Consider the following 10,217-nt stretch of genomic DNA (forward strand, 5'->3'; position numbering starts at 1 on the left):
CAGATATGTACTTGTTGTGGTTTAACCCCAGTAGGTAAGCCCTGCACAGCCTCTTGGTCACTCTCCCACAATTGGATGGGTTAGAGAACTGGAAGGTGTAAAAGTGAGAAAACTCATGGGTTGAGATAAAGACAGTTTAATAGGTAAAGCAAAAGCTGTGGGTGCAAGCGAAACAAAACCAGAAATTCAATCACTACCTCCCATCTGCCGGCAGGTCTTCATCCATCCCTAGGAAAGCAGGGCTCCATCATGTGTAACAGTTACAAACGCCATAACTCCAAATGCCCCCTACCCTCCTTCCTCCTCCTTCCCCCAGCTTTTGTTGCTGAGCACAACATCATATGGTCTGGGATATCCTTTTGGTCAGTTGGGGTCAGCTGTCCCAGCTGAGTCCCCTCCCAGCTTCTCGTGCGCCCCAGCCTGTTCGCTGGCAGGGCAGCATGAGAAGCAGAAAAGGCCTTGACACTCTTTAATCACTGTTCAGCAGTAACTAAAACATTCCTGTGTTGTCAACACCGTTTTGGTCACAATCCAAAACATAGCCCCATAAAGGATACTATGAAGAAAATTAACTCCATCCCAGACAAAACCAGTTCAGTCAGGGACTGCCCTGCCAGTGGAGCTACCCAGGCCCTTTTCTACCTGTTGGCATGCAGAGCTGCAGCCAGCCTGTCCAAAATGCTTGGGTGGCTCAGCCCAGCATTTCTGGCAGATGCCAGTGCAGGCAGGAGTGAGACGTTGGCCAGAAGCCCTGCTCCCACCAGCTGAGCACAGAGAGAGAGTGGGCAGTGAGGACCTGGTGCCCCGAAATGCTTGGCTGTCCAGGTGGGGAGAGTCCCCTGTTGTGCCCCTTCCTGCAAGGGGATGGTCAGGCTGGGCTTGTGGTGCCCCCATGCCCTTTACACTGACACCCCTGTCTTTCCCCTGGGGCTGTGGGACAGACCTGAGCTGGGAGCAGAGCCAGAGGTCTGCAGGGGCTGTGCCACTCTGCCCACGGGGGTGGTGGGTGCTGAGGGAGGTCCTGTGGGTGTGGGGTCTGTGTGGGGGCTGCATGCCACGCCAGAGCCCTGCTGTAATTGCAGGCGTCCACTCCTGCTTTGTGCTAGTGAGAGGCAGGGAGGAGCAGCCAGTACAAATGGAGGCTTTGCTGGGTGTGCAAGTGCCCGCTGGTGCTGTTCTGCAGGCCAGTGCTCACCCGGGGGTCTGTCATACGCCCCATGTCCATGTACCTGTGGAAGGCCTGGCCAGGGTTAAACCAGCCCTGTGTGCAAGCGATGAGGGAGTGTGCGCTGTGTCATACAGCTCAGGGTGTCCCCGTGCCTGCCAGCAGCTGGTCAGCAGCCTCTAGCTTGCCAGCTTCTTTGAGGGGCTGCCCTGGCCTTTCTCCCTCCGCTACGCTCCCCTTCCTCCTGGTGGATGGGAAACACAGGGGGTCTTTTTGCACATATTCTTTGACTGCTTTGCACATATTCTTTGGCCAGCCTTTCCCAACTTCTGGCCATGCGTTCCTCCTGTGTCTGTATCATAATCTTGTCTAGTCAGTGGCATTAAAGAGATTTCTACTCCACTGTCTCTTTTCCTTCCAGATGGAGAAAGGCGCAAGCTGCCTGGGCTCAGAGGTATGAATGCTGTAAAGCCTCCTGTTCGGTTAATGAAATGTGCGTTGCCCCAAATGCTAAGAATACCACCCATCCAGAATTTGAGCACTCCATTCCCCCAGTGTTTGATGGATGTGCTCCTGCAGAATTCAATTCCTGCAGTCCTCCAGGATCTGAGGACTTGCAGTATGACTATGTTATTTTGTGTAACTCAGTCTGTGTGCCTTCAGAATCCATACAGTCCTGGAAGTGCAGTGAAGGAGACGTGTCTTCTCTGTATGCTTTGATCGAGAGCAGCAAAAGGGGGCTCCCAGAAGACAAGTCTGGAGATCCAGTATGCAGTTCTTCCCGTTAGATTTGCAAGAAAAGATGTCCACAGTATTGGACTTGAGGTTTGGACTCTTCCCTTCTCTCTCAGCTGACTTTGAGCTAACCCTGCAATTCTGCTGTTGCTCATATAAATCTGATTCTTTGCTTTGAAGAATTGGGTGGAAGCCTGGAGAGAAATCTCTCTGTGGATCACTTTGTTTTCAGAGAGAAATGTCTTTGTGGATCCGTTTGTTTTCCAGAGCCAATGCTATTCACTTTTCTGAAGGTCCTTCAGGAGAACCCAGGAGGAGCCCCTGGGAAAGCAGACCTGGTAATTAACCCTAAGAAGCATTCAGTGCCCGCTCCTCTTTGCTTCCACCAAGAGGTGTCGCTGGAAAGACAAGGGCCTGAGGGATATCTGGAGGACAGATCAGGGCTCTGACCTCAGTCCCCATTTCCTCGTGGATGGTCCATGCACCTGACTGGATGGACAGGGGAACAGGGCCAACGCCTGAATAGCTCAGTGGACACGACTTCACCCTTCATCTAACACATACAATGTTAACAAAAGCACAGTTTAACTTGGTAGATTTATGCACGATTGTACTCTTTTTGTTTGCTTAGAGGAATGTGCCGCTTAGGTGGAAGTCAGTTCAAACTATCTTAAGAGACGGGAACTGCACTGAAGAACATCCATAGCTTCTATTTAGGAACTGTTGTTTCAGAAGGAAAAAAGAAATGGGAAAAAAAATGGAACGTGGCTAGCAAATGGGTATAGCTGTATATGTACTTGCCATTAATGAACAGCCTTGGTAATTAGATGTTGTATTTTCTGCAATGCTCATGTTAAAATTTATCTTAAATGGTGTGTAGTAATTTTAAGATCGCTTTATCTTAGTTATAATATGTTGCTTGTATGTTTTCTGAAGTATTTATTCTTACAGATTGTTGAATAAATGTTGGGTTTTTTTTGTTATTACTAAAAAGGTGTTCCTGAATGTCATTATGAACTGGGATGGTGTAATCTGTTTTGCTGTCTAAGTGTATCTTAATACACTTAGACATCTTAATTCTGTGATTCTGTTATTTCTGTAGATAAAATCTGTGGCTTTGTATTCTAACCCTGCCATAGGCAAAGCCACACAGTTAGTATCTCTTCAGAGCAAAGAGATGATTGTGATGACAGTCCCACTTCCTGACTGCCCTTCTTCAGGGAGAAAAACCCCAAACCCAACCCCTTTCTCACCTTGTTCTCACAGGGTCATTCTTGCTTTGCTGTGGAGTCTACAATCTGCCCACATCCTTCCTAACTTTTTATTCTCAAAACTGACCACAGTTTCCTTGATGAATTTCTAAGTAGTCAGGGTAGTAAGGCCCGATCTTCATAGCTCTTGTTGCTCCTACTGTGTTCAGAAAGGAATGGTATATATTTTTTTGAAGGGGATCACCTGCTAGCTCACATTCAGGATTATCACAGGAAATATTCTGGCTGAAGGCAAAAATTCAGGTTTACCTTCCAGCCTGTGGTGTGAGCTTATGGACCTTCAGAGAGTAAGAGCTCTTTAAATCCCTATTGGGTATTTATAGGAAAAAAATTAAAAAGCTGATTCTGCTGTTGATCTATGAGAAGTGAGTGAGTGTAGATTTAGACTGGCAGAGAAACATCGTGATCTGCTTACAACGAATGACACTTCTGGAGATACCCAGTCTTGTAGTGTGATGAAAAATTAAGAGCTGATGAGTACAAAGTGTCTGAAAACTGAGTGAGAAAGCTTTGATGGATTTGGGCATGGCTACTGAAAGTTCCCAATTGGACGATGTCATGGAAAAGGAGTTTCCAAAATGGGTTGTGAGCTTGGAGTGTCTTCCTGCTTACAGGGGGAAAGCTACATAATTATTGCCCGTCCCTTGGCTACTTCTCCAGATTAGTTTCAATTTGCAGTGTTTAACTGGGAACTGTGCATGTCTGCTGCACTTACTAGGTGACTTGACATTGGAAAGGAAAGCTTGCAGGTATTTGTCAGTCAGTGAAGAAGGTATAAGAGGTGTAACTACACCACATCTCTGAAGGAAAGAGTAAGTGTGGATTTAAATGGTTGAAATTCCTCAGCTTTCCATGTGTGTAATTACTCTTTAAAATACTAGCCGTGCATCTTTATCAGTAAGATCTGCTGTGTTCTGGGTTTGCAATTGGCTTCTTGACACTATTAAGTCAAGAGTAATTTGCAATTAGTTCAGCAAGAAACATGCCAGCTTCCTCAGGGTATCAGGCCCATGCTTCCTCTCACACCCAACCACCAGCCCCACGGCCGGAGCCGCAAGTGAGGCCATGTGGTGAGGGACAGCAGAGCCGTGCTTGTATTAGCTGGCGGTTACTCTTGGCTGCTGCCAGCACTGCCGGGTGAAGCCTGGTGCTGCACCGCTGGCCCGGAGGGAGCGCTGATGGGGCTCTGGGGCCTGGGGCTGGCTGCGGGGAGGCGCAGGGGCTGGTGTGTGCCAGCGGCCAGCCGCAGCGGCTGTGCCATTCCTCTGGGCAGTGGCGTCTCTGCGTGGGCTTCACTTCTGTTTCATTGCACCCTACAGATGCCTCTGGCTGCTCTGGCACATGTGATTCCAGAAGGTTCTGGGGCCTCTGGCAGCTGCGTCTGGATTGGCTGGAGGTGATTGTCACCTGCATTGTGATTGGTTGGTTCTGGAATGTGGGTGGGTCTGCGGCACCTACCCCAGGGCCCCCTGCAGCAGCAGCCTGGGGTCAGTTGACATGGGGAGGAGAGCCATGCCATGCCATGCCATGCCATGCCATGCCATGCCATGCCATGCCATGCCATGCCATGCCATGCCATGCCATGCCATGCCATGCCATGCCATGCCATGCCATGCCATGCCATGCCATGCCATGCCATGCCATGCCATGCCATGCCATGCCATGCCATGCCATGCCATGGGTAACTGTGGGTGAGAAGGGGATGAGCAGTGACCCCACAGCATTGCCTCCCTCTGCTCAGGGCTGCTGGGGCAGCGTGAGGCCATGGTGAGCTGCTGCAGGGTTGGGACGTTAGGGAGAGGGAGAAGCTCTGCTGAGACAACCTGGCAGTACCATATCCTGTATCCTTTGTGTAAGTATCACTGGATATACACTTTAGTTGTTCGTGATGATATCATCACGATATCCCATCACTGCTGATGGGAATGAGCTGGTGGTCCATACCTCAGCCTGACTGTCCAGGGTAAGTGGTGCAGGGCTTGGGCAAGTATTTTAGGGCTCTGGCTGGCCAGCTGGGTCATGCGGTGTATGGCTCCAGCTGCTCACCCGTGGCAAGTGTTTTGGGGCTCTGGCTGGCCAGCTTGGGCAAATGGTTTAGGGGTTTGGCTGGCCGGCTTGGTCCGGTGGTGTAGAGCTCTGGCTTGCTGGTTGGGGTAAGCAGTGTAGGGCTCTGACTGCCCAGCTGTGGCAAGTGTTTTTGGCTCTGGCTGGTCAGCTGGGACTAGAGGTACAGGCTTCTGGCTGGCTGGCCTGGGTAGGTCTCTGGCTGGCCTGGGTATGGCAAGTGTATTAAGACTCTGGCCAGCCAGCCAGAGCCCTGAAGCACTTGTTTCAGGCGGCAAGCCAAAGAAAGTAGTGTAGGGCTTTAGCTGGCCTACTGGGGCAGCAGTGTAGGGCTCTGGCTGGCTAGGACAAGCGGTTTAGGCTTTGGCTGGCTGGCCTGGGCAAACGGTTCAGGGGTCTAGCTGGCCAGCTCAGGCACATCATTTAGTGCTCTGGTGGGCCTTCTGTGGCAAGTGTTGTAGGCCTCTGGCTGGCCAGCTTGGACTAGAGGGTTTAAGGCTCTGGCTGGACGACTGGGCCAAGTGATTTAGGGCTTTGGCTGGCTGTCCGGGGCAAGATATTTAGGGCTCTGGCTGGCTGGTGAGGCAAGTTATTTGGGGCTCTGGCTTGCCAGTCAGTGCAAGCAGTGTAGTGCTCTTGCTGGCCATGAGGGGCAAGCAGTTTAGGGGTCCAGTTGGCTGGCTGGGGCAAATGTTTTAGGACTCCGTCTAGCCAGCTTGGACAAGCAGTTCAGGGCTCTGGGTGGCTGGCTGGGGCAAGCAGTGTAGGGCTTGCCAGGGCAAGTGTTTTAAGGCTCTGGCTCGCTGGCTGGGGCTGGCAATGTAGGGCTCTGGTTGGCCACCTGGGCAAGCAATGTAGTTGTCTGTGTGGCTGACTGGGGCAAGCAGTTCAGGGGTCTGGCTGGTCAGTTTAAGACAAGAGGGTTTAGGGCTCTGACTAGCCAACTGGGCCTAGCACTGTAGGGCTCTGGCTAGCCATCTGGGCAAGCAGTGTAGGGATTTTGGCTGACTGGTTGGGGCAAGCTGTGTAGGGCTCTGACTTGCCAGCTGGGGCATATTTTTTAGTGCTTTGGCTGGGTAGGGCAAGCAGTTTAGGGCTTTTGTTGGCTGACTAAGGCAAGCGGTGTAGGGCTTTGGCCAGCCAGCTGGGGCAAGCGGTGTATGGCTCTGGCTGGCTGGCTTGGTCAATTTGTGTAGGTATCCTGCCTGCTGGCTAGGGCAAACATTGGAGGGCTCTGGCTGGCTGGCTGGAGAAAGTGTTTTAGGTCTCTGGCTGGCGGGCCATGGTAAGCGGTGTAGGGCTGTAGCTGGCTGGCTGTAGCAAGCGGTGTAGGGCCCTGGCTAGCTGTTTGGGGCAAATACTCTAGGGCTCTGGCTGGCTGGCTGGGGCAAGCTGTGTAGGACACTGGCTGGTTGGCCTGGGTTAAGCGCTGTAGGGCTCTCTGGCCACTAGGGCAAATGGTGTATTATTCTACCTGGCTGGCTGGGGCAAGGTGAGTATGGCTGTGGCTGGCCGTCCTGCTCAAGCGGTTTAGGGTTCTTGCTGGCTGACCATTGCAAGTGGTTGCAGGGTCTGGCTGGACAGCTGGTGTAAGCAGGGAGTGGCTCTGGATGGTTGGCCACAGATGTGTGCTCCTTTGTATTCTGCCTGGATTTCAAATCTTGGCTCCACTCTTGGAGGTGAGTGATTGTTTGGGATTCATTTGCTGCACCACAGAACCACAGAGGCTTCACTGGCAGAGGTATTTCCGCAAGGAATCTTTAGGGATTTTTATAAATAACACAGTCTCATGTGCTGGAGTAATTTCTGAACCATTCTCAAATGCAGTGATGTACCACATGATTTTAAACTGAGCACTACAGTGTGTCGTAGATTAACAACTTCCTGACGCAAGTTCTGCAGGTCCATAAAACCCCTTTGCTTAAGTACATCTAGCTTGCTATTTTTCATAAAGACTGATGCTTTGGGAATGCTCTTTTGAAGAAGTTGGTACTGGAAAATAGGTTATATTGCATATACTTCCCATTCTGTGTATTACTTACTCAACTTTCTATCTCAGAGGTGGCAAGAGGAACCTGGGAGAGCCCCTGGGGAATGATATCTTAGAATCAGACAAATTTAGGGACAACTGAGCTTTAAAAGACAGAAATAAGGTAATTTTATTTGAAGTGTGTTCTGACAAAATTAGATTAATGAATTTTCATAAACAGATTTGTAGCAGAAATTCCTGCTGTGAGCTGGAAATCATATGTGTGTTAGTAACATCTGTATTTGCTTCTCCCCCAGCCCAACAGTATCTGAACATCAAAATGCTACAGATTTAGGCCCTGTTTTTCCAAACACTTGATTACACAAATAGTTCCATTAAGGAGGCACTTTCAGGTGGATCAGGTTAAATGCTTTTAACAACATGGGTTTGTTTTTATTCCTTGCACCCATAGAGGTAGGAGGTGTTGCTTCCTGTGTATCCTCACTGAGAACCCAGGAAGCTCATGGAGATCCCATTTGGAGGTTTTGCACAGTTTTTCTCCAAGTTTTTCTTCTAACTAGGTGTTATAATCAAAAGGCCTGAAGTGCTCTCCAGACCCTTTGTGGTCTCCACAAAAAGCTGGACTGTAAAATTTAATTATTCACTAACTCCCTCCTATTCCCCATAGTACAATCTTTCATCTGTTCAAAGCTTTCATGCTGTTCTCAAGTTCAAACAGTCATGAACTTTTAAATTTTTAGTCACCCATTAAAGAAAGCACTAAAAGATCAAGGCCAGACCCATACATCCTTCTGAACTCAAAATAAACAGCTGCATACAGTCTTTTCAAAACATTTCCTTTTGTTTTGAAGCACTTCAATAACAGAGCTCTCAAGAGACAGTAAAAAATCTACTCAACTGCTTTACTCCCAGCCTGATGATTTAAAATTGTGCAAAGTGGATAGAAATAACCCTGTTCTGAGTCATCAGAATTGCACACTTGCCTTGCACCAGTATCACTGCTGACACAAGGAAAAAGCTTTGGAAAAATTGGGAATAAAACTTTAATAGCATTTTTCTATCTTGCTTTTCAGAACTGGACTCAAGTGTCTCTCCAAGCAGTTCTGCCTGAAAGTACTCCCAAATGTTATAATAAATTTCTGTGTTACTATCCTTTCAGAGTGTATGGAAGGAGCATTCTTGCTCAAAACCAAAAATATGCCGCTCCTCCTCCCCATCCCTCAATCACACCAGTTCTTACTTAGTCATGTAAATCTGAGGTTGTGTTTTCCCACAAGGTGTCACCATAGATTAGCTTCACTGTAGGTCTTTATCAAAAGAATATATATTTTCAGTTTTTAAGACAAAAACAAAATACTCAGATTCTCTAGGTAGTACTGAAACCATCTATTAAAGTACATAACTTTGTAATGAAATAGATCCAACTGAAGAAAATTGCAAAGGAGTAAAGCAACATCTATTTTTTGAATTTGCATAAAAAAATCAAGAAACTGGAAAAGAATTTCCTATTTCTTTTGCTTATTACAAAAAAAACTTCAAAGCTTCCAAGGACATTTTCTTCATTTTACCTGTGTTCAGTAATTAGTTTCATATTTTGAACTCACCACAATAGGAATTCTCTTTCTCTCCTAAGCACTAGATTTTATGACTAAGAACCCTTTTATGTTAAAGGTAAAATTTCAGCTCTGATCCAAAAAAGTGTTCTTTAGATATGAACCTGTGCTCATATGGGGGTCTCAGGAAAGCCAAAAGTGGGATCCTTATGAGTAGAAGAGCATGTCCTTGCCCTTTTGTTATTAAGACTGAGATGTAGATTCAGTGGCTTGCTGTTTCTGCTGCCTGTTCTTTCTGTTCAATTGATTTGGATGGTAGAAATAGAGAAGTATTTATAAGTTAAAGGGAGTATTTTGCAATTAAGCATTTGTCCTCACCTGCTCAGCACTGTCTCAATTAGAGAAATATTTAAGTCCTCAAAGCCTCTTTCCCACATGATCTGAGGTTTAATTCATTGCATTCACTGAAGTTAAATTCACTGGAGTGTGTATGTATCGAAAAAAGAAAAGCATGGTGCGATTTTAACTGGAGTATCTTAGCAATCTGCCAAGTATGCATATTTAGTTTGCAAACAGTGTTGTTCGTGCTCTGTGGGCATGAACAGATTTTTGATTACATGTCAAGATTGGGTAAGATGGTTGAGCCCTTCTTCCATTTGCCCCCAACCTGTAAGAAAGGTCCTACCAGACAGAGAGGCACTTCTTCCAGCTGTGTCCATCTCCCCTCTCAACACCAGCCCGTAGGGCAACCTGCAAGTACTCATTTTGGATAGGAAATTGATGGATAAGAGGATTAAAGTGCTGTAAATTAGCTTTTATTATCATTATTTCTGCAGACCAAAAGGAGTGAAAAGCAACGAGAAGTTGCTATGATCATTGCTATGCTGCACACAGCGGCAGCAGCATAGGAAAGCTGTTCAAAGAAAGGAGATGATAAAGTTCTTACAGGTTACTTTTCACAACAGACCCACCTGATGATACTTCTTGATGCCATTGAGTAAAGGCAGGGGTGTCTTTTTATGTTTTATATTGGTGTTTTAAAAGGAGACCCAGATTCTTAACCCAGGCTGGTATTTGCAACACAGTCTAGGATTAATATGTAAGAGTATTATGGAAAAAAAACCCTTATTTTTAAAAAATGTGGGAAAAATTCTCATGAAAGCACTTGAAATTTTATGCCAATAATGCTTTAAAAATTACCAGTTTTTTAAGTGGCTTTGAAGACTTATGTTTCTGAAGGAAGATTTTTTTTTTCTCTTTCTTGTCAGTGCCAACTCTATACTCCGCAGGCAGGTGCATCCTGCAATGAGGAGAGCACAGGCCTCACCTGCCTCTCCTTATCTGCCTCTGGCTCTGTGCCCAGGTGGGCAGTGTGCCATCATGCCCCACTCTCAGAGGGTGTCATTTGAGCAGCAGGCATTTTCCCTTCCCGTGTGAAC

The sequence above is a fragment of the Phalacrocorax aristotelis genome, chromosome 1 (assembly GCF_949628215.1).
Source record: "Phalacrocorax aristotelis chromosome 1, bGulAri2.1, whole genome shotgun sequence".
Taxonomy (NCBI): Eukaryota; Metazoa; Chordata; class Aves; order Suliformes; family Phalacrocoracidae; genus Phalacrocorax; species Phalacrocorax aristotelis.